The 22,880-nt window shown below is 51.1% G+C and overlaps 1 protein-coding gene across 2 annotated transcripts in view; it reads right to left on the bottom strand.

Annotated features, from left to right (window-relative positions):
- The window catches only part of LOC133351603 (semaphorin-3A-like), a 125,192-nt gene extending 102,554 nt beyond the window's left edge, over nucleotides 1-22,638 (bottom strand). For both annotated transcript variants that reach the window (XM_061566923.1, XM_061566925.1), the window contains exon 1: nucleotides 22,316-22,638. The gene's annotated coding sequence lies outside the window, so the exon portion shown is untranslated. The remainder of the gene's footprint in view (nucleotides 1-22,315) is intronic.
- Nucleotides 22,639-22,880: the final 242 nt, after the last annotated feature.

The following is a 22,880-nucleotide window of genomic DNA, read 5'->3' as shown; positions in this document are numbered from 1 at the left end:
CTATCATTTGTGGCCAGGTCGCTTTAAAAAAAATAAGTTAATACCTCAGTGGGCTTTGTCTGGTAGGATGGGTATGGTATAGTTTAATGTGTTTGGGTGATTTGTTTACCTTTCTTGTGCTTTGTACTCCTATCGTGTTGTTGTATTGTTTACTGTAACGTTCTTACCCCGTGCCATCTGTGAAATTAGCTTTATAGCTAATCGGATTCCTCCTGCAGTATAAAAACAATATTCTGATTGTTGAAAATGTGCAAAAGTTATTGCATTCGTATGCTGCTTCCTAAAAATATAAATATTAATCAGTCCCTTTTCTACATCCCTCAGCATCTTGTGTTTTCGTATTCACGCGAAAAGGATCCGTTTTTGACACGGGCTCTCACCTGGTTATAAATTAAGCATCTGACCGACTGATTCTTTGCAGTATAAATAAATATTCAGATTCTGAAAAAAATTCTGGACAAAGACTGCGAACACAGTTTTGCGTGGCTGCCTCAGTGTTTGCAAAACGCCAATGTGCGTGGCATTGGTTTGCATAGATTTAGATTTCCCGCAGCCTTGATTAGAATTCGTAATTCAACTTTCATAGGATATGAGTGCACACATGAGCGGTCGTGGTCTACGGAGACCGGGTGTAAGGAGGGCGACTTAAGAAGCAGCTGGTCGTGAAGGCACGCAAGCACAAGGACAATTAAACTCGCCACCTTCATCAGTCGCACTGCCCTGTGGCATCGGCGGTGGCTAGGGGAGAGGGTGCACGAAGAGGCTGGCGTGTGAGAGCGATGAAACCGCCACCGCTAAGATTCCAAATGGGAATCTGGGAAGGCTGCCCCAGAGCTAGCATGGCACTTTTTCAGAAGCGACCTGGCCACAAATGATAGCTCAACGAGGTGGAAATTTATAGCAGCAAAATACTCTAAACCAGGGGTCCCCAACCCCTGGGTCATGGATCGGTACCAGTCCGCGGCCTGTTAGGAACCGGTCCGCACAGCAGCAGGAGGTGAGAGCGGTGAGTCTGCGCGTGGAACCCGCCCCCATTGTTTTATTATTTACCACTTCCGTCCGCGCCTCTTTGCTGCACTGCGCACAGTTTTGGTAAGCCCACAAGCTCTAATCCTAGCAGCCAAAATGAGTAAAAAACAAACGTCGCTGGAGAGCTTCTATGAAAAGGGGGAAAGACCCAATGATGACCCCCCCCCCTCCCCCGGTCCGTGAAAAAAATGTCTTCCACGAAACCGGTCCCTGGTGTCAATAAGGTTGGGGGCCGCTGCTCGAGACGCGTGATGTCGATTCTGAACGTGGAGGGGAAAACCAGAAGACCCCGAGAAAAATCCACACGACCACGAGGAGAACACGCAAACTCCAAATATACAGGCGTCAGGGTCGGGATCAAACCCATACCTCTTGTATACCAGGCGAAGTAGTTAACATCTCGCCACCGTAGCGCCCGACTGTTAATAGTCTTACCCCCATCACCAATGACTTGGCACGCAAATGCACGATAATGTAAAAATGTGCTTTGTCACTTTATTTGGCACGATTTCGTTTTGAGAATTACGTGTTTTAAATGTAATTGGATTGCCACGGGCACGGTGTATAGAAATATGTACACCACCCAGTATGAATAAGAAGCCACCGAATGGCCTTCAGGAGAGGTTTTGTCAGTTGTATTTAGTGCAATCATCTAATAACGATGAAAGCGCAATGGGGAATATAAGTGGCAGAAAGAATACCTTGCAGTTGGCTAATGTTTCCAGCAGTGGCCTTTCTTCAGACAATTAGGTCATAAATATTGACTGGATTACAGTTTAGAGGCCACACTTTACAAGCGCGGTGCCTTGAAAACACGAGTTAAATTTGGACATAGTTGGGGAAAGAACAGTCTTTAGCTAACATATGACAAAGCCATTCACATGTCAATGACCGTAATCATATTCCTCGTGCTATGCCATTGATTTAGTTCGCAGGGCTTCAAAGCCGCTCCGTGCTTCTTGGAAGCAGGTTTTTCAAGATACCAGGGATGTGGAATCTCGCCTTCATTTGTGGCCAGGGAAGCTGACTCGCGATTGGCCGCTTGTGGTCACGGGACACGATGTCCACATTCCTGGGCTCTGTTGTTGTGTTTATTGGGGATTAACATCACGCCGGCACGGTGGCACCAGCCTTGTCCTCCGAGGTGTTCCGTCGTGGCGTTCGGGTTCAACAAGTGCATGGGAAACCAAAACTGGGGCACTTTGAATGTATCCGCGATGAAATCAGTACGGCCATCCCCCGATTTACAAACGATTTACGGTTTACAAACTTCCGCGTGAACGCAATTGACAAATTACGGACACTTTTCAGTTAACGAAATCTGTGAAAAAGAGCTTCATGGCTCATCTGATTCCTCCTCCACTCTCAGCAGAGATTCTGATTGGGATGTGCAACGGTGTCACGGTGTCGCTGCGCTGCAGCAGTAACGCCTGTCCAGTCATTGCAACCTACAGCACATCTTTTGGCGAGTTCCCTGAAAAGATTAATTATTTTTTTTATCAATTAGTGTTCAATCGTCTGAAGTTTTATGTTATTATTATATTTGTATTGTGAAAAGTCAGGTGTATATTTTTAGGTTCGGTGCATAGTTGGATTAACTGTCCGAAACACATCCCTAACTTTTAGTATGAAATTAATTTATGAGATTTCGTTTTACGGGTGCATGTTGAAGAACACATCCCTTTCGTAAATCGATGGATAACCTGTATGGTAAAACATTTTTGCCGATCGTTTTGCACGGAATTTTAATGGTACCTCCTCTTGTACACACGGATTTTAAATTGGACGCTCTGGTTTTCTCGCACGCACAAAAATACTCGTTAAGGAGTTAACCAAACATCGAAAGTAGGACACGGTATCACACATCTCGTGTTATACAATACCCCCACCGCATTTTTGTGCTTTCTGATATGCTAATACTGTTGTGTCAGCCCGCTATCTCGGCTGCTGGAGCCGTGTGCCGTATATTTCGGTGATCTCACTTCCATGGAGGAGCCCACCCACGCACTACCTCACCACTCATTCACTCACCCGGCCTCTCACCCACTCACCCACCCAGTGCCGGATTATCCTCGTAGCAAAAGTAGCTGCATATGCTACGGGCGCCGCACTTTCAATGGCCCCGCGCTAAATGCTTTCAAGCCATCAATTCCAGCTCAGTGATTCTGCACTTTCTCTATTACTATAATACTATACTGCCTTCAACTTTGATGAACGACTGGGTGTTTAAAGTTAGCGATTTGTCGTATTATCTGGCTGTATAGCAAATTTAAAAATACAATAACTTTGCAGTTGTAATATTTATGGGGTTTTAATAACATGCTACAGGCCCCGCACGAGGTGAATCCGGCACTGCCCCCCCCCCATATTTATTGTATCTATTCACAGCCCCACGTTACTCAATTTCAACACACGAGTGCAATGGTGGAGACAATTGGGCCCTCCTGTCTGTCACGTCAAGCCCCTTTTCCGCCCCCTGCCTTGAGGCATCGTCAGCGCGGCCACAAAGCGCCCTCCAGAGGAAGGGAGGCCAGAGCAGTTGTCCTGGCCACTCGTGCAAGCTGAACATTCGCTCGTGAGGTCGGCGGGAGGGTCGGAGGACTTCGGTAATACGCGAGTCAGAGTACCGGGGCCAGCACCTCGCCGCATTCAATGGGTTCTATGATCTCACCGTGAACTGCCATAAGAATAGAAGACAATTGGTAAATAAAAGCAAAAGAGGTTTTCCTCAACAGATGCGTGTATGTATGTTGAACTTCTTTAGCGCCGTACATAGCCAGCCTTGCTAATCGGAGGTGCATGCAGAGAGAACCACGTGACCAAGATGTGCAGCCGATGACAGTGTTCAGAGAGATTCATCATCACGGCATTGGCTTGAGGCCCGGGCCATTGCTTCTTATCCGTTGCTAGCCCCTGAAACGGTGATTGTGTATTTGTCCTCTATACATTGATTGGAAAAATGTAACATTCTAAAGTAAAAATGCGCAGCATTAACACACTGTATATATTTAATTACTATTATTATTATTTTACCAGGTAAGGCCTACTGAGCTACATAGCTCTTTTTCAGAAGCGACCTAAACCACAAATGCCAGCTCAACGAAATGTCTTATCACGTGGAAATGCATAACAGCCCAATACTCTAAATGCGTGATTCTAAATCTGGAGGTAAAAACCGGAGGACTCGGAGAAAAATCCATGCGACCACGGGGAAAATATGCAAACTCCAAATATACAGGCGTCAAGGTCAGGATCGAACCCACAACCTCATGTATACCAGACGAGGGAGTTAACATCTCACCAAGAGTAATGCTCATGGTGTTTTGTTGCAAAAAAAAACAACAACAATAACAACTATACAGTCAGCCACCAATATTCATAAAGCAGTTGATTGGCAGGGTGCGTTTTGTAGGGTAGCGTGTGGAAGAGTAGGCCAAATTCGCTCTCTCGAGGGGCTCTCTCTAGAGCTCTCTCTAGTGGAGGTCCTTCTACCAGCTGTGGCGTGAGCCAGCAATTGCAGGGCAGAACCTTTACTCTTTATTCATATTCTGACAACCAAGAACACGACCGGGATGAACTGCGGACTCCCAGCCGTGAAATAATTGAAAGAGTAAAGAAGTGAGCCTCACCTGGTGAGGCTGAGAGAGTTAAGAAGTGAGCGTGGCCTGGTGAGGCTGAGAGAGTTAAGAAGTGTGCCTCACCTGGTGAGGCTGAGAGAGTTAAGAAGTGAGCCTCACCTGGTGAGGCTGAGAGAGTCAAGAAGTGAGCCTCACCTGGTGAGGCTGAGAGAGTCAAGAAGTGAGCCTCACCTGGTGAGGCTGAGAGAGTTAAGAAGTGAGCCTCACCTGGTGAGGCTGAGAGAGTTAAGAAGTGAGCGTGGCCTGGTGAGGCTGAGAGAGTTAAGAAGTGGGCCTCACCTGGTGAGGCTGAGAGAGTTGAGAAGTGAGCCTCACCAGGTGAGGCTGAGAGAGTTAAGAAGTGTGCCTCACCTGGTGAGGCTGAGAGAGTCAAGAAGTGAGCCTCACCTGGTGAGGCTGAGAGAGTTAAGAAGTGAGCGTGGCCTGGTGAGGCTGAGAGAGTTAAGAAGTGGGCCTCACCTGGTGAGGCTGAGAGAGTTGAGAAGTGAGCCTCACCAGGTGAGGCTGAGAGAGTTAAGAAGTGTGCCTCACCTGGTGAGGCTGAGAGAGTCAAGAAGTGAGCCTCACCTGGTGAGGCTGAGAGAGTCAAGAAGTGAGCCTCACCTGGTGAGGCTGAGAAAGTTAAGAAGTGAGCCTCACCTGGTGAGGCTGAGAGAGTTAAGAAGTGAGCCTCACCTCGTGAAGCTGAGAGAGTTAAGATTTGAGCCTCACCTGGTGAGGCTGATAGAGTCAAGAAGTGAGCCTCACCTGGTGAGGCTGAGAGAGTTAAGAAGTGAGCGTGGCCTGGTGAGGCTGAGAGAGTTAAGAAGTGAGCCTCGCCTGGTGAGCCTCACCTGGTGAGGCTGAGAAAGTCAAGAAGTGAGCCTCGCCTGGTGAGGCTGAGAAAGTCAAGAAGTTAGCGTGGCCTGGTGAGGCTGCAACGTGTTATGGCAAGACAGCATGGCTCAGCACCGGGACGACAGGAGAGCGCCTTCCAACGTTCACTTGAACTTGGGAGTACGGCGCCTTGACTATGCCTATTGAGCACACCCCCACACACACACACCGATTGTCAATTTAAGTGACGTTTCATAGTAGCATTGTGTATAGACCAACACATACTTGTCACCCCCTATCAGTGCCCTACCTTATGATAGACAAATTTAGACCTTATAGATCACCCCGTGCCCTTCTAAATCTCAACGTGCATGCTACAAAGTCCCATCACAAGGGAGAAACAGAAATAGACAAAAAAAATTGCCCGTAATAAAACGGCTGTACGCCGTATGGACCTGAACACTCAATTTCCCTGTGCAGGAACACGGGGTACACTGCCGTGTGGGTTGACGCGGTGTGTCAACGTCAGGCGACGGGAGTGATCTCTATACTAATAGGGTTTTCCCCTTTTTTTCTGGCAACAAATCTGACACCTTTTACAAGGAATCATGCTTACATTAACCACAATAGTTGCAGTCAAATGCAAACAAAAAACAATACTCTGATCATTTATGCATTGTCTTTGAAACTGATTGGTCCACACCAGAGACAGCTTTCTTTAGAGCCTAGTCTCATATGGTGTTCGACCAGATGACGCCAAAAGGCGCACAGTTCAAAGACAACGCACTACCAGAGAAATGAGAGCTCGGGGTGAGCAAGCTACATCATGGGACCTCCTTTGCCAGTACCAAAATATACTAATAGGGTTTTTCCCCTTTTTTCTGGCAACAAAACTGACAAAGACAATGCATAAATTATCAGAGTATTGTTTTTTGTTTACATTTGACTGCAAGTATTGTGGTTAATGTAAGCATAATTCCTTGCAAAAGGTGTAAGTTTTGTTGCCAGAAAAAAGGGGAAAACCCCTATTAGTATATTTTGGTACTGGCAAAGGAGGTCCCATGATGATGGGAGTGATCTCGTTCGTCTCAGGTGTTGTTCCCGTGGCTGCTCTCGGTGATTAATGCCGAGCCTGGGCCAGCCACTCTCAGCCCCCTGGCACGCAAAAGTCCGTGTGGGAGCGGCTCTCTGGCAACAGGCATTCAACGCCAAAAAAAAACACACACACACAAAAACGCGGACATATTTATCTCTCTTCTCGACGGGGATTCGTGCGTGCATTTTTTTTTGCGAAGCACCTGGTGGAGACAAAGAGAGAACAGGAAAAATAAATGCAACGCTGCTGTCAAAACATTCGCTCGCCCTCTCGGTATGCGTCAGCTGTTTACCCCTTTAAGCTTCGACCCTTCGCAGCGCATTTTTGTTTGCCCAACATTTCAGAGAGGACGTTGTTGTTGTTGCTGCTGTTGCTATTGTTGCCTAATCGTTAGGCAGCGGAGATCGTACGCGTGTATTGTGCCGTTTGAGGGTTTTTTTGCGGATGGGTGGAGAGGCAGAGTCGGCGTCGCTGGGCACCGCCTCCCCCCACGACTCCCGGAGCTGACGCCGTTTTCATTTCATTCAAACAAAAAAAAACCCACAGCAACAAACTCACCCCCCACCCCCACACGCACAACGAACTGCCCTGGCCGAGCGTTGCGCAGATGCCGAGCGTGCATTTTTACGTGGCCAGGGTGAGAAACGTCGCCGATGTTGCACACAAACGATTGGTGCTGGAGGGGAGGGGGGAAACCACGTACCACATTTCATTGGTATTCACATACACGGGCAAGTAGGGCCCCGCGTGTGTCACCCCCCCCCCGCCCTCGCCGCTGTTGGACGAGAGTCGAGGTTGTGGAACCCCAAACGTGGCTCGGTGGAGGTCCCACGACCTCGGACGTCGCCGATGTGTGAAAGGCGGCGCTGAGCACACACGACGTGGGAGCGCAGGAAGAGAGTCCAGCAATCAACGCTGCTGCTGCTGCCCCTGCTGCTGCCCCTGCTGCTGCTCTGTCCTGCGTCGGGACTACTGCCGATGAGAACTGCAGCGGGCGTGGGGGCACCAATTCCACACCCAGCAACTGCCCGGGATTAAGCCCTGCTCAGCTTCGGAGACCCTTTTCCATTTGACGTTGACGTCGGCGATATTTGTGGCCCGTATTTGAGGTGATTATAAAAAGAAGAAAATCACAGAAAAAAAATTTTGACAATAAAAAAACGACACACGGTTACCAGAAATTATTCAAAACGACCGCTGCATTTCACCGTCCTTCTGTCCCCCCTTCGCGCGACCGCTCTGCCCCGTGTTTTCACACGGACAGCAGAACTGTACTTCTTATTTGTGGGGGTGCGAAGGAAAGGCCCGGAACACAGCCCCACTAAATATAGACCCGAGGTGGCTTCTGCTGCTGCTGCTGTCCGCCTGCACAGGACCCAAGCGAGCACGGCCGCTGATGGCAGAGGAACACAATCGTAAACCATCGTTAGAGCAACGACAACCACGGCTTCCATATGAAAATGATGAGAACCCCAGCGCAATAGAACGCGCAGTGCAGGCCCTGAAAGCCGGTCTGCACTTGGCGTGACCTTGTTTCACTGCTGCCCATTGGGACGGTAAACACTTTCTCAAATCTTTGGAGCTGGTGATCTTACGCAAGGCTGGGCGGCTGTTGTAGACATGCAAAGCTCATCTTGTTGCGTTGTTCAATGCATTCGGCAAATAAAAGTTTAACCATTCTTTCCCGTTGTTATGAAACAGAAAATGGTTACGTTTTGTTCCGTACTGTTGGGTTGCGCTTATTTTTTATTCAGTTCAACCATTCTCGGCGTCTGAAGAGCATATTCCTTGATTACCTTAACATTCCCCTGGCATGAAACGAATGGAACAGAAAGCAATGCTCAGTAACCTTCTCGAAGCAAACTGTGCGCAAGTTCCTAGACTCAGTGAGAAGGCCTTGAGGTTCAGGGGTCTTAAGCGAATGGATAAGTTTCGATTTAAAGCTTTCGTGACTGCAGGGATTCATCTTCTTGGTTCTTTCGGTAAAGTCACGCATTTACCATGAATATGCTAAATTCCTCTTGATATGCACATTCTTTTGTTAAGGCCCTCTTCTTCCACCTCCAACTCAGCTTATATATAAGCTCTATAAGCTCCAAGCTTGGCATTGTCTCATTCTTCACCTGAAGACGGCTGCTTGCGTTGTAGCCGAAACGTCGTGAGAATTATTTTATTATGTTTTATTTTTATTATTTTATTACTTCCCTTCTACGTGACTTTACCGAAAGAACCAAGAAGACGAATGGATAAGATGAGGACTACTTTGCGAGCAGTAAAATAGTGGAGGCCCCAAGGGTATACTGGTGCCTGTCATAGGAATGAGGATTCTACGCAACTATCTTGGGTCCACCAATGGAGTTGAGAGCAGCCCGGTGCCTGAGAGAGCAGTGAGACACTTTGAGTTGCTTTGTTGTCGACCCAACACCACTGTACTCAATCCAGCACTGTACTCAACCCAACACTGTACTCAACCCTAACACTGCACTTGAAACTATACTCAACCACACACTGTACTCAAGCCCAACACTGCACTCAACCCCAAACACTACTCAACCACAACATTGTGCTCAACCCAAACACTGTACTCAATACTGTACCTAACCCCAATACTGTACTCAACCCAACACTGTAATCAACCTAATACTGTACTCAATGCCAAAACTGTACTCAACCCAACACTTTCAATCCTAACATGGCAAACGGTATTGTTTTTTATTCCATATTTTGCTGAATGGTTCAAAATTGCATTGGAACATTCCAGAGCAATAACGGAATGAATGTGTAAATGAGTCACTTCTGATACACTAATAGTAGGAGGGAACACACCTTTATACTACACCTTTGGACACTGTTCACACACGGGGTAACTATAAATGGGTCAGAACAGCCGGCATGCTGTCTGACCTACGACGCCGGAGACGAAGACGTTGCACCTTGGGTTTTAATCCACCGACAGACAGCCCTTATCCAGCCTCGGGACTTCCCTTTTATGCCCCCCAGTGTGGCCTGGCTTTGCCCTCGGCCACGCCCCCTTCTGGAACCTATCAGAAGGTTCTGGGCCACCTATCACATGTCCCCTGCCTGGCTCCGCTCTTGGCTATGCCCCCTTCTGGAACCCACCAGAAGGTTCTGGGCTATACCTCACTTGTCCCCTCGGTCACGTTTGCCCCACATCCTTTACCCTGGCCTATCACAGGCTCCACCAGCCAGCCGGGGTGCCACGTCCTCATATGCCCCCTTCTGCCCGCAGCCAGCGCCACGCACCCTAGTGACCCACTCCGTGGCATTGCATGCTCTGCTGGCAGAACGGCTGCCACACCCTGCTCTGCCGGGAGGTCGGCCGTTATGCCCACATTCCCTTTCTCTGTCAGTAACCAGCGCTACACGCCGTAGTGACCCATTCTCTGTCACTACATCACCCACCCCCCCCCCCCCTTAAAAAAACAGCCGTCCCGTCTTACCTCCATACCTTTTGCAGCGGGACGACCCACCATCAACCAACAACAATCCCGATGACAACAATCGCAACACAAACAACCATTAACCCCCCAACCCCCCCCCCCCCCGCGAGTCAACACAACAACAACAAAACATTTGCGAATGCACAATAATAAACCCAACCCCCAGATTATATACAATACCCGACGACCACTGGCACGCCACAGCCCACGAACACAGGAAGGTCCCAGTTCAACCAGCAAACACAGCCCGGTTCGTGTCTGTGACCACTTGCCAGACGGTGGCGGAATAAATAGGACTGGGGCGGTTATTTAAAACGTACAGTTTTTGAACGGGTCCTCGTCGCCGGTCCCCCAGGTGGGACAAGGGCAGGTTCCCTAGGGACCCTGGGGACGACTTGAAGATGGCCTAATGGGCACGGCCCCTCCCGGAAAGAAGGTGGGGGGGAAGAAGAAGCGGGTGTCAGTCATTCCTCCCTCATTTGATGGCTTTTATACGGCTCAACGGGTGGTTCCGTGGTTGTCAAGTGCTGGATTCCTTTGGGCTCGAAGGAGCGGAGGTCGACGGAGTGGAAGATGGCGCTAGTGTGGAGAACTGTCCCTGCTCGGTACGGCATCCCTTGGAAATGTAGCCCGCAGGCCACACTTGAAACAGGTGACGGGAGCCCTCCATGGTGGAGTGACAGTTCTCCCTTGCAGTTCCCACTCCTGTCACCGTCCCGCGTCGACTTTCCCCCGTGGACTCCCAGCCAGTAATGCACAAATTTGAGGGGGCTCCTTATCCTCAGGCTCTTCCACTTCCCCCAACTGTCCTACACAAGCGGCCACCCCTACTCGCCATCGCAAATTACAATGTGCCTGTATGCATGGAGCCACCTTAATCGAAGTCAGGTCGTCCTCCTCCGTGGCGGGCAGAAAAATGTTAATTTCCCGCGCCAACGCCAACAACCTCTCCAACACCAGGGAGTCCAATCCCGCTTGCTCAATCTTGGGGTGTACGGCTTGGGCCAGCGACATCAACGTGCTGCGGAAGGCGAGGTGCGTCTCGGCCTTCCCCCGTCTTCGCATTGCAATTTTTTGTCGCACATTGGATGGTGGATCGAAGATAGCTGCCATCTGGCATACGCCTGTAACGTCGTCCTGTCCGTCGGGGGAATCGCATAAAATGCCGCCAAGGCGTCGTCATCCAAAGTCGTAGTCAGTGCTCACAGCGCCTCAACATCAGTCCATCCCGCGAGCGCACATGTAGCAGCAAACCGCCTTTGAAAGGCAGCCCAATTGCCCCAGCAGCTGCTTTCATACAAACAGCAACCGCTTCTTGAGGGTGGGCATCTCCGCGCACGAAGTTGGCGGCGAGTCAAATTTGACGGGAGCTCTTTCCCACCAAACCGATAAAATGGCGGCCGCTCACAAGGACTGGGGCTCCGCCGTTTCCCGCACTCAGCTAATGGCGGTGGCGGGGCTGTCCACTTGCCCTTCTCGAATCACGTCTTCCTCCAGCTCCTCCACGTCCATCTCCACCACCAGCGCTGCCGCCGCAGACAACAGGTCCGCGAGGCACGCATTTTGTATGCGGCGTCCTCCTCCTGATGGCCGCAGCGTGGAGTCGCAGCCTTCCTTCCACTGCTCCGCTGGAAGCGCCTCCTCGGGATTATTTTCCGTGGTCCCGGGTCCCAGGGCTGTCTGGGGAATCACCTCCCCGCCATCTTCCTCATCTGAAGACACCACGGTGAATGTCTTCCTCAGCGGCAACATTGACATTCTAATTTTAACTTTCGCTAATTGTTTTAATTCATTGTTAACACTTCTGGCACCAAATGTAGTGAGTCACTTCTGAGACACTAATAGTAGGAGGCAACACACGTTTATTCTACACCTTTGGACACTGTTCACTCACGGGATAACTATAAATGGGTCAGAACAGCCGGCACGCTGTCTGACCCACGACGCCGGAGATGAATAAGTAACACCTTGGGTTCCATTCCACCAACAGACAGCCTTTATCCAGCCTCGGGACTTCCCTTTTATTCCCCTGGCATGGCCTGGCTCCTCCCTCGGCCACGCCCCCTTCTGGAACCCACCAGAAGGTTCTGGGCTAGACCTCACGTGTCCCCTCGGCCTAACACGTGCTCCACCAGCCAGCCGGGGTGCCACGTCCTCATATGCCCCCTTCTGCCAGCAGCCAGCGCCACGCACCCTAGTGACCCACTCCGTGACATTGCATGCTCTGCCGGCAGGTCGGCTGTTACGCCCTGCTCTGCCGGCAGGTCGGCTGTTACGCCCACATTCCCTCTTTCTGTCTGTAACCAGCGTTATGCGCCGTAGTGACCCATTCTATATCACTACAAATGCATAGCGACTGGGTCCAAACTAAGATTGGTGAATCCCTCAAAGGGCAACCCTTGAAAGTCAATCATTAAAGAGTGTGTCAACCATCCATTGCAGGCGTGTTCAATTGCCATCCCTGGCAATCAATAGTATTCAACTAGTATACACTAAGCAAGCAGAATGTATATTTGTAATGTAATTAATCTGTATTTAACAATTCACCCTGCCTCCCCATGTAATGCATTGTGCACAATGTAGGGTCGCAATTTGATCCAAGAATCAATTGTTCTTTTTAGTTCGTCTTGTTTCATACATTTCCATCTCAGTTGTATCATTTCTGTCAGCCGACACCGTAAAGATTCGTGATTTCGTCGATGTCTGCTACGCTGTGGCTGCCAGATGGATGTGACCGATGAAAGATGAACGGAGGCGAGCCGTGAGTTCGCTCTCCCAGCCACCGTGTTACAGAGTTGCGATTGGCGTAATGTTAACTCCCTCGCCTGGTATACTGAAAGATCAAGAGTTCGATCCCGGCCTTGACGCCTGCTGTATATTTGGAGTTTGCGTGTCTCTCTTCTCGTGGTCGCGTGGCATTTGTATCCGGGTCCTCCGGTTAGTCCCTCCACATTTAGAATCAACAACACTCGTTTGGAGTATTTGGCTGTGATAAATTTCCACATGGTGATAAGACACTTCGTTGAACTATCCATTTATGGCCAGGTCACTTCTGAAAAAGAACTATACAGCTCAGTAGACCTCACCTGGTAAATAAAAAAATATTTTTAGAGTTAGATGAAATGATAACTCCATTCAGCCACAGCTTTGCTTCTTCTCACCGCAGTCTCTTCGCTTCCCCAGCGATAACGAGCACAACGACAAAGTGCGCATAGCAAGCCCAACTTGTGTATACCGCGGTGGAGTCATTCACAGCCTCGCCACCACTGGGCCAATGGCAACAAATGAAGATTGACAGCGACAGGCAACACGAAATGTTCAGGCGCAGAAGCAATCGTTAAACATTCACACGTCTACTTAAACGTATACACACACAATGCTAAATTGTGTAAACACAGGCGACGGAGCGGCTACATGTAAACATGACAAGAAGACCGTGGAAACGTCTCCCTCGACTCGTAATATGGGTGTCTGTGGTGCCCGTGTGTGGGAGCGTGCCTACTCTGCTACGCTGCGCGCGGATGAACCTGAGAAAGGCCAATGCAGCTGCGGCAAAACTCGGCACTGAACTGTGGAGAGAGCTCCGGCTACCTTCCTGAAAGAGCACAAACTTATGCGACCCTGTGACCAAAACCAAAGTGGCACACTCAAGAATGCGTGGGTTGTTATCACATGACCATGAGCAGTCAATCAAGGTTCTGATCCCAGGCCAAAAATGCAGTCTTAGATTGCAAACCTTTATTTTCCTGAAAACCACACTGCTGGGTGTATATTTCAGCATGCAACCAAAACCACTTTGTTGGATGACAGGAGGATATGACCCTGGATGTATATGCAGCCTAATACTGGGCAGATTCTACCCAGTTTCACACCTGTGGTAGCAGCCAACAATGACCTTCATCTCATGTAATGTTTCAAACATTTTATTTCAAAGCCTCTCTACACGTCTCCCACCAATCTCAATGCACTTATTAACCAATGTTGTACATTTAGTAAGTCACCGTTCTTCTGGAAGACACGGGGCCAACGCTTCCACAATGGTTCATTCAACAACCGTGCGTGGTGTTAATTCACCTGTTGTGAAAATATTGGGTCAGAAATCAGAGTATCCATAAATTGATCACCCTGTATAGGTGGAAAGCTAAAAGCAAACGAGGCAATGATTGTATCAGTCGCCAGTCGAAGCCAAGAAATTATAGTTTCTGTCTACAGCACGGCTTCCGAGTCTTCAATTATCCAAAAGCTATAAGCTGCTCCAGTTGTGCGCTGTATGTAAGTCTGTTGAATTTTTTTCGCACCATAAGTAGCCAACCATGCTAATCGGAGGGTGCGGAGGAATGACAACAAACTAAACACAAAAAGCAGTTCTAAAGAAATGAGTTTTGAATCAAGATTTAAATGTGCACCGCTCCCAGTGGCTTCCTGATATCGAAAGGAAGAGCGTTCCAGACGGCCGCAGAAGCGCATCTGAAATGTCGCGCGATGCTATGACTGTCTTTAACGTGCAGTGACCCAACTTCACTCTGCTTGGGAATATAAGTGATCAGAAATGCGATGTCCCTTCCAACAAGTCTGCCCATCGTGGGAGAGGAGGTCAAATTCCTTTCAGAGGGGCTCTCTAGAGCTCCCGCTAGCGTAGGCCCTTACCACCAGCGGTGGCGCGAGCAAGCAATCGCAGGGCTGCACCTTCACCATTCACACAGCCACGCACGCACTCTGCAGATGTGCATCGCACTGGAGATAGAAATCACGTGGGAGACGCACGCAGGACGCGCCGTGACGCGCGCGGACGCGCAAGACCCTTCCCGCCGATTGTTGAGAAAGTTCTCCGCAACTGGCCTGACCCCTCGTCCGCGCGTTTCCACGGGGAAATACGGCGCATCACAAGCGAGCCCCCCCCCCCCTTCCCCGGAGCCCAAGTGGCATTACCTGAGCAGGGGCCAGGTGACCTTCACGACCCCAGCCCCGCCCGCTGCACACGGCGCGGGTGAAACGACAACGCCACTCCGTACTTTGAAGCGCGAGGCTTGGACAGGAAGATATAAATATTGGGCGCTGATCTACTGTCATGCATTGCTGAAGGTAACGTTCTTGTTATCAGCGCACGTCTCGTTCTGAGGGGGAGGTGTTGGAGGTACTAATGCATTTTTTAAAATACTCCGCGTCGCTTTTGCACGCTTACTTTGTCCCTTCGGTTATGTTCCATTCCTCGGTGTTATATCCATACAAGAGAGATCCCAATTTAGTTGTTTTCATTTATTTTATTTTATTTCTTGAGATCCCATTGTGTGTTGTGTGTGACCACTGTGTTCTGCAACAACACGGCTCTCCTGCTGAATTTGGCTGCTGATTTGTTTTGAAATTCACCGCGGTAATTAAAGACAAGTCTCTACCTTGTAATATTTAGAGTGGTAGAGGATGCTTGAAGAAGGAGTTATTATTCCTTTGGCTTGGCTGGTGTGCGTTTGATACGCCATGATGGCGCGATGTTAACTACCTCGCCTGGTATACAGGAGATCTTGGGTTCCATCCCGACCCCAGCGCCGGCTGTATATTTGGAGTAAGTGTGTCTCTCTCCCTGTGGTCGTGTGGATATGTCACCGGGTCCTCCGGTTTTCCTTCCACATTTAGAATAAATCAACATACGTTTATACTATTTGGCTGCTGTAAATGTCCACACGATAAGCCACTTCGTTGAGCTATCATTTGTGGCCAAGTTGCTTCCTAAAAAGAGCTACATAGCTCAGTGGGACTTATTTGGTAAAAAAAAAACCCGTAACAGAGTATGCAGAGTAATAACATCGATACTTATCAGCTCATTAGTGATTTAGTCATCCCTAAGAACTACATAGCTGTCGACCCATACGGTTCTTGTACAGGGAAATTTAGTTTTTAGGTCCATACGGCGTTCAGTAGTTTGAATACGGGCAAAACAATATCTGTGTTTCTCCCTTGTGATGGGATTTGTAGGATGAACGTTGAGATTTATAAGGGCACGGGGTCACCAATAAGGTCTGAATTTGTCTGTAATAATGTAGGCAGCACTGATAAGGGATTGACAGGTATGGAAGTATTTTGTTCGGGCACTGCTCTCATTAATTGTGCTTCCCAACTTCCACTATTATAACATCAGACAGAGAGGACGCGCACAGCGCCACTCCAATGACATTCTCGTTTGCTCCGCTATCAAATATGTATCGACTGTAAAAAAAAACAAAGATTCTGCTCAGCAGCTTTACAAAGAACATCGTTCCATGTCTCATTCCTCTTCTTTTGATCTGAAACGTCTTTCTTTGCTCACGCTGTGATGCGGCGCCTCTTGTCGACGTGTCCGTTATAACTTCCTTTTATATATCCACGGCCAACGGTGGTGCCTGCTGAAAGCCTCAAGGGGAGTGAAACAAAAACTCTATTTTCGTGACAAATGAAACCCAAGCCCGAATGTTATCCGACACTCGTTTAACTCCATACACGAGTCTGCCGCTCGAGATGTCGCACGAGACGTAGTAAACTTGCGCGTGAGTGCGCGCGTGCGTCTCTCTGCCGGAGACGTCTCAATCAGCGCCGCGCGCACCCGAGCGGGACAAGGCCGCCGACGGAACGACGCCGCGTGGGGGGGGGGGCGAAGGATTCAAAAGACGGAGCGCGGCTCGCGCGGAGCGGCGAACGGAGAAAGAAAAAATAAACTCCATTGCTCAGATTAAAACCGAGAAGGCAAGCGGGGACGTGTGTTTGTCGGGACAGACAAAAAATACAATTGTAACGAAGAGCGTTAGGAAACGCGGGAAACGCGGGGGTTGGGGGGAGGGAGGCTGACGGTGAAGGCACAAGAGGCGGGGAGCGAGCGAGCGAGCGACGGAAATGCCTTCGGAGGTGTCGAGCGCGGAGGAAATGAATACGGGGGGTGGTGGGTGGTGGTGGAGGGCGCGTTTCGGAGTGAGATTGATGACGGCGCTGTGGGATGGAGGGGCCCACCGCAGACATCGCCGCGTGAGGGGTGGGGGGGCAGACAGACGGGGCGACACCGCGGCTGGGATTTGGGGGTGACAATTGACCAACACTCCCAAGTTTTGTTGATTCCTTGCAAAAGGTTTCCATTTGGTGTTTGAGTGGCTTGGCACCTCCTATTTTATTTCCATAAAGCAGAGGTGGGGAACCTTTTTTTCTGCCAAAGGCCATTTGGATATCTATAACATCATTCGCGGGCCATACAAAAATAATCTGTTATATTTGGTCAAACATTTAATTAACTCATCCCTAATGTGATGGCTGGAACTGCTTGTCTTTGGTGAGGCGTGTGATGTTAGCTGGTATTGATGATGTTGCTACTCGCAACTGCTTTTCCAGGTTTGCTCCTAGATTTATTGAATTTCGAGTCCCGCCTGCGGATGCCTTGGCAGGGCCACACCAAATGATTTCGTTGGCCTTATACGGCCCGCGGGCCTTATACGGCCCGCGGGCCGGACGTTCCCCACACCTGCCATAAAGGAAAACATGTCATACTTTGATACTGTCAAAAAGGTCCTAATTTGTAGCTTCTCACCCCGAGCTATGAATGCTCTGATAGTGCATTGTCCTGTACTTTTCGCCTTTTGGCGTTTTCTGGTCTGACACTGGTTGAGATTAGGCCCTAAAGAAGCTGTCTCTCGTGGAGGCCAATCAGTTACACAGACAATGCCATAGATTATTTTTGCATGTTCACCACAAGTACCGCGTGTGCTTAATACAGATTTGACTCCTTGCAAAAGGTTTCTGTTTGCTGTCTGATCGTCTTAGCACCTCCTGTTTTATTGCCAGGAAGGGTAAAACATGTTCTTATTTTTCATACTCCCAAGTTGCTCGCCATGCAAAAAGTTTACCCAAGACATGTTTTTGAGCCGGTAGCATTCGACGCGAGTTTCGAGGGAAATTCATGGACGAATGCTGACACGCAAAATGTGCGTTGCAGATTTAAACACAACGCAGTGCTGTGCATAATTGTGACAATAGTGAGTGGCTTTGCGTGTGAAACCCGCGTCCTAACAGACTATTCATTCCGTATGATTGTGCTCTTGCCTCGGTGAGCCTCACGCCTCTTAAGCAGTGGGTCCTAGGAGTTTTCACAGTAGGGGGATGCGATGATTGCAAATTTACACGATTACAAATAAATGTGGTACCTTGATGCAGGCTCACAATGGCTTACTTTAACATCCACCGCCAAGCAGACCGGGGAGTCGTTTTTTTTTTGTTATTTTATTCTGGTTCCTACTCGCCGCAATATTAACCAGGTGGCGGCCGCTGGAAATTCGAACCGCGACCCTCTGCAAAAGACGCACGGCGAACGCAGCGCCACAACCCCGCCGGACCCAAGGCGACGCCAGCTCAAGGTGCGAATTCACCACCTTGGCCCCAATGTCAGCAGCAGCAACAACAGCAGCAACAACAGCAGCAACAACAGCGACACACAACAGTGACAAGTTTAACCGAAACAGCTTTCACACACACACACAGTTTGCAAAGCTTTCTTCAAGGCGGCATGATGATAATAATGTCGATAAAGGAAAGCGGAAGAGAAGATATTATCCTTAACACTGGATGGTAAAAAAAGGTTACAAGGTAGCTATCTATGAGAATGTTCGTGGAGCGTCTTAGGCCGATTGCATCTTGTAACTAGCAGGAATATAACATTTGTGACAGTTTCACAGTTCTCAGTGGGAGGCCGAGCAGCAGCGATCTCTATCTGAAGCATAACAGCTGAACAGACTGCAGGAACCACCACAGTGGAATTAATACAAATTTCTGTTGTCTGCGATTGCTCTACCTCGTACGCTTCACCATTCTAAGCTGCCGTGCCAATGCCCCATCTTGTGCCGGAGAGACGCGCACGAGGCTCCCCGTGACAGTTTGAGGAAGCATTGGCTGCAGAGCGGCTGCCACGTTCATCATTGCACAGTCAACGAAACCAGTCCATCGTTTGTTCATTCTCATCCTTCAACAGCAGAGCCCAGCTCAAGTCCCCCTCCCGCCCCCACACTCGTTCCCCTCCCTCTCCCTTCACACCTCCACTCACATCTCAAGCCTCACCATGCCCGTAGTCTCTACAGTCTCCCCCAACACCCTCATCTCCCTCTTGCCTCCCGCCCAATCTTACAAACCGAGCCATTTAAAATACAGTAGCCTACTATACGCGCACGGTATTCAGGCCACGTCGCCACCGTAGAGGAGAGAGGCCAACGGGGACGCGGTCCCAGCTGAGGCCGTGCGGCCCTGTGCAGCGGCGCGACACGCGCCGAACTCAGGGCCGACGGTGCGGCCCCGTGCAACGCGTTGGGAGGGAAATGAACACGCAACGCAAAGCCCGCGCCGCTGCCCCCCCCCCCCCCCGCCGCCACAACCGCGCGCGGGTTATACGACGCAGACGAGCCCCGAGCGCACGCCGTGGGGCTTCTATAAAAATAGCGGCGCATGCAGATTTCATGAAGACAGCAGGGACGGCGCGGAGCTCGGTGCCGCTGGGCTGGTGTAAGGCTGGGGTGGTGTGACGTGGGGTGGTGTGACGTGGGGTGGAGTGACGTGGGCTGGTGTGACGTGGGGTGGTGTGACGTGGGGTGGTGTGACGTGGGGTGGAGTGACGTGGGCTGGTGTAACGTGGGCTGGTGTGACGTGGGTTGGTGTGACGCGGGGCTGGTGTGACGTGGGGTGGTGTGACGTGGGGTGGTGTGACGTGGGCTGGTGTGACGTGGCTGCTGTGACGCGGGGGTGGTGTGACGTGGGCTGGAGTGACGCGGGGCTGGTGTGACGTGGGCTGGTGTGACGTGGGGTGGTGTGACGTGGGCTGGTGTGACGTGGGGTGGTGTGACGTGGGCTGGTGTGACGTGGGGTAGAGTGACGTGGGCTGGTGTGACTTGGGGTGGTGTAAGGCTGGGGTGGTGTGACGTGGGCTGGTGTGACGTGGGGTGGAGTGACGTGGGCTGGTGTGACGTGGGGTGGTGTAAGGCTGGGGTGGTGTGACGTGGGCTGGTGTGACGTGGGGTGGTGTGACGTGGGGTGGTGTGACGTGGGGTGGTGTGACGTGGGCTGGTGTGACGTGGGGTGGTGTGACGTGGGGTGGTGTGACGTGGGGTGGTGTGACGTGGGCTGGTGTGACGTGGGCTGGTGTGACGTGGGCTGGTGTGACGCGGGGCTGGTGTGACGTGGGGTTGGTGTAACGCGGGGCTGGTGTGACGCGGGGCTGGTGTGACGCGGGGGGTGGTGTGACGCGGGGTGGTGTGACGTGGGGCTGGTGTCAAGTGGGGTGGTGTGACGTGGGGTGGTGTGACGTGAGGTTGTGTGACACAGCTGGTGTGACGTGGGGCTGGTGTCACGTGGGGTGGTGTGACGTGGGGTGGTGTGACACAGCTGGTGTGACGTGGGCTGGTGTGACACGGGGCGAGGACTCGTCGCTCGCTGCCAGATATTTGGTGATGTGGACCAATACCCAGAGGGTGGCAGCGTGTCGGTAAGTGGATGTTCGAGACCTTCCTTCACAGAAAATAAAAAAACAGGAGATTTCGTCGTCTAAGCACAGAGTAAACTCCAAACGTGCATTCCAGCCGACGTCAATTGTAGCGTCGCCCGAAACGTCGCAGGCGGCGCGGTGGCGCATTGGTCAGCGCCGCTGCGCGACGATTGCCCCCCGCCCAAGTTCGATTCCCGGCCACGGCTCACGTCAAGCGGCCGAGTGACATCTCGAGCGGCGCTCGACTCCTTTCACCAAACCCCACACGGCACGGCGAGGCGGCCATGCTACTCGTGGTTTCGTGCAAGGGCTGCACGTGATCGCCGCTACTTGCAGCGTTGCAAATGTCACGTTAGAAAGCGAAACCCTGACAGCGGTTCTTAGCAATTGAAACGGTGCTGCAATCACGGGGGAAGGCGCCTCTGCTCAACGACAACACATGTCACAACAGCGAACGTTGCTGCGATTTAACTGCGATGGCATTCGCAATGAGCAGGGCACGGTCACCCAGAAATACGCACGTACAATATTTATACTGACACACAAGAATGTGCCGTTTAGACTCCTATAGTATCCGTTGCGCAGCACCTATCAACACACAAACACACAATACCCACATATACAAGCTTGCACTTACACCCGGCACCCGGAGCAACACTGCACACTCACCTGCAGCCACACCTGTGAACACACACACACACAATACACATACACCCCAGATAGCCTCTAACAGACTGGAGGGCAAGTGCTGTCAGCGAGCTCCAAGAAGACCGGGACGTGTTTACGAGGTGGTGAGTGGCCAGCACCACGCCCAACCGCCTTTGTCTCCCGAGTAGGATTGCTTGCATACCACCCCAGTTACTCATTTGAGGCTGAGTCAACCTATGGGATGCCCAAGACCGTTTCAGATGATTGCCACTGGTGTTGGCCATGAGCGGGAATCGAACTCAGGTGTCAGGTTCGCTACACTATCGCTCCCCCAGTCTCCTCACACACCTGTAGATGTACACACCTGTACACACAGACTCCTCACACACCTGTAGATGTACACACCTGTACACAGTCACCTCACAAACCTGTAGATGTACACACCTGTACACACAGACTCCTCACACACCTGTAGATGTACACACCTGTACACACAGACTCCTCACACACCTGTAGATGTACACACCTGTACACACAGACTCCTCACACACCTGTAAATGTACACACCTGTACACACAGACTCCTCACACACCTATAGATGTACACACCTGTACACACAGACTCCTCACACACCTGTACACAGTCACCTCACACACCTGTAGGTATATAAAGTCACCTCACACACCTGTAGATGTTCACAGACTCCTCACACACCTGTACACTCTATCGCACTCAGAAGTGTTGGCGAGTCACAACTTCGAGTCATCCCCGCACCGACGGCTCCGTGCGCGCATTTGCAACGCGAACTCCGACCTCTCCGGCACGCCCGTTCCTTTCACGACGAGGTGCAGCTAACAGGGGGGGGGAGACAATAAAAATGAAGCCGTGGAAACTCCACGACCCCCCCCCCCTCATCCTCCTCTACCCGGGCTCTAAACAATCAAATCATTCGGATTCCCGATGCTCCGCTCGGCTACGCACCCCCGACAGATAATTAATTAGCGGTGACGCGGCGACTCGCGTCGTGGAAGCCGCGCGTCCGTCTGCGCTCGTCGGACGACGATGAACGCGCGCCGGGAAAATCTTTAGGAGGCGACGAACAAAAAAACTTCAATCGGTCCCGCGGATGAACGCGGATGGAGGTGGTTACCTGCGCATCGCTCCCGAGGCGCGCGCGCACGCGCGTGTCCGTGCCGCCGCCGCCGCCTTCGTAGCCGCGCTTCACCACGGCCACTCAGCGCAGCGTGCGTGGCGACATCGCATCAGCGGCGCAACCACGCACACACACACGCGCCTCGTCCCTCCTCCTCCTGCTGCTGCTGCTCGCGCTTCTCCAGCTACAGCTTCACGAGCGGCGACCCCCACACGCACACGCGCACGAGCACACACGAGCACACACACACACGAGCACGCGCACACACGAGCACACACACACACACGCGCACGAGCACACGCGCACACACGAGCACACACACACACACACGAGCACACACACACGCACACGAGCACGCGCACACACGAGCACACACACGAGCACACACACACGCACACGCGCACGAGCACACGCACACGCGCACACACGAGCACACACACGCACACGAGCACACACACACGAGCACACACACGCACACGAGCACACACGAGCACACACACGCACACGAGCACACACACACACACGCACACGAGCACACACGCACACACACACACACGAGCAC

The sequence above is a fragment of the Lethenteron reissneri genome, chromosome 38 (assembly GCF_015708825.2).
Source record: "Lethenteron reissneri isolate LAM-NWPU_2019-01 chromosome 38, ASM1570882v1, whole genome shotgun sequence".
NCBI classification, from domain to species: domain Eukaryota; kingdom Metazoa; phylum Chordata; class Hyperoartia; order Petromyzontiformes; family Petromyzontidae; genus Lethenteron; species Lethenteron reissneri.
This window is presented reverse-complemented; position numbering and strand designations above follow the sequence as displayed.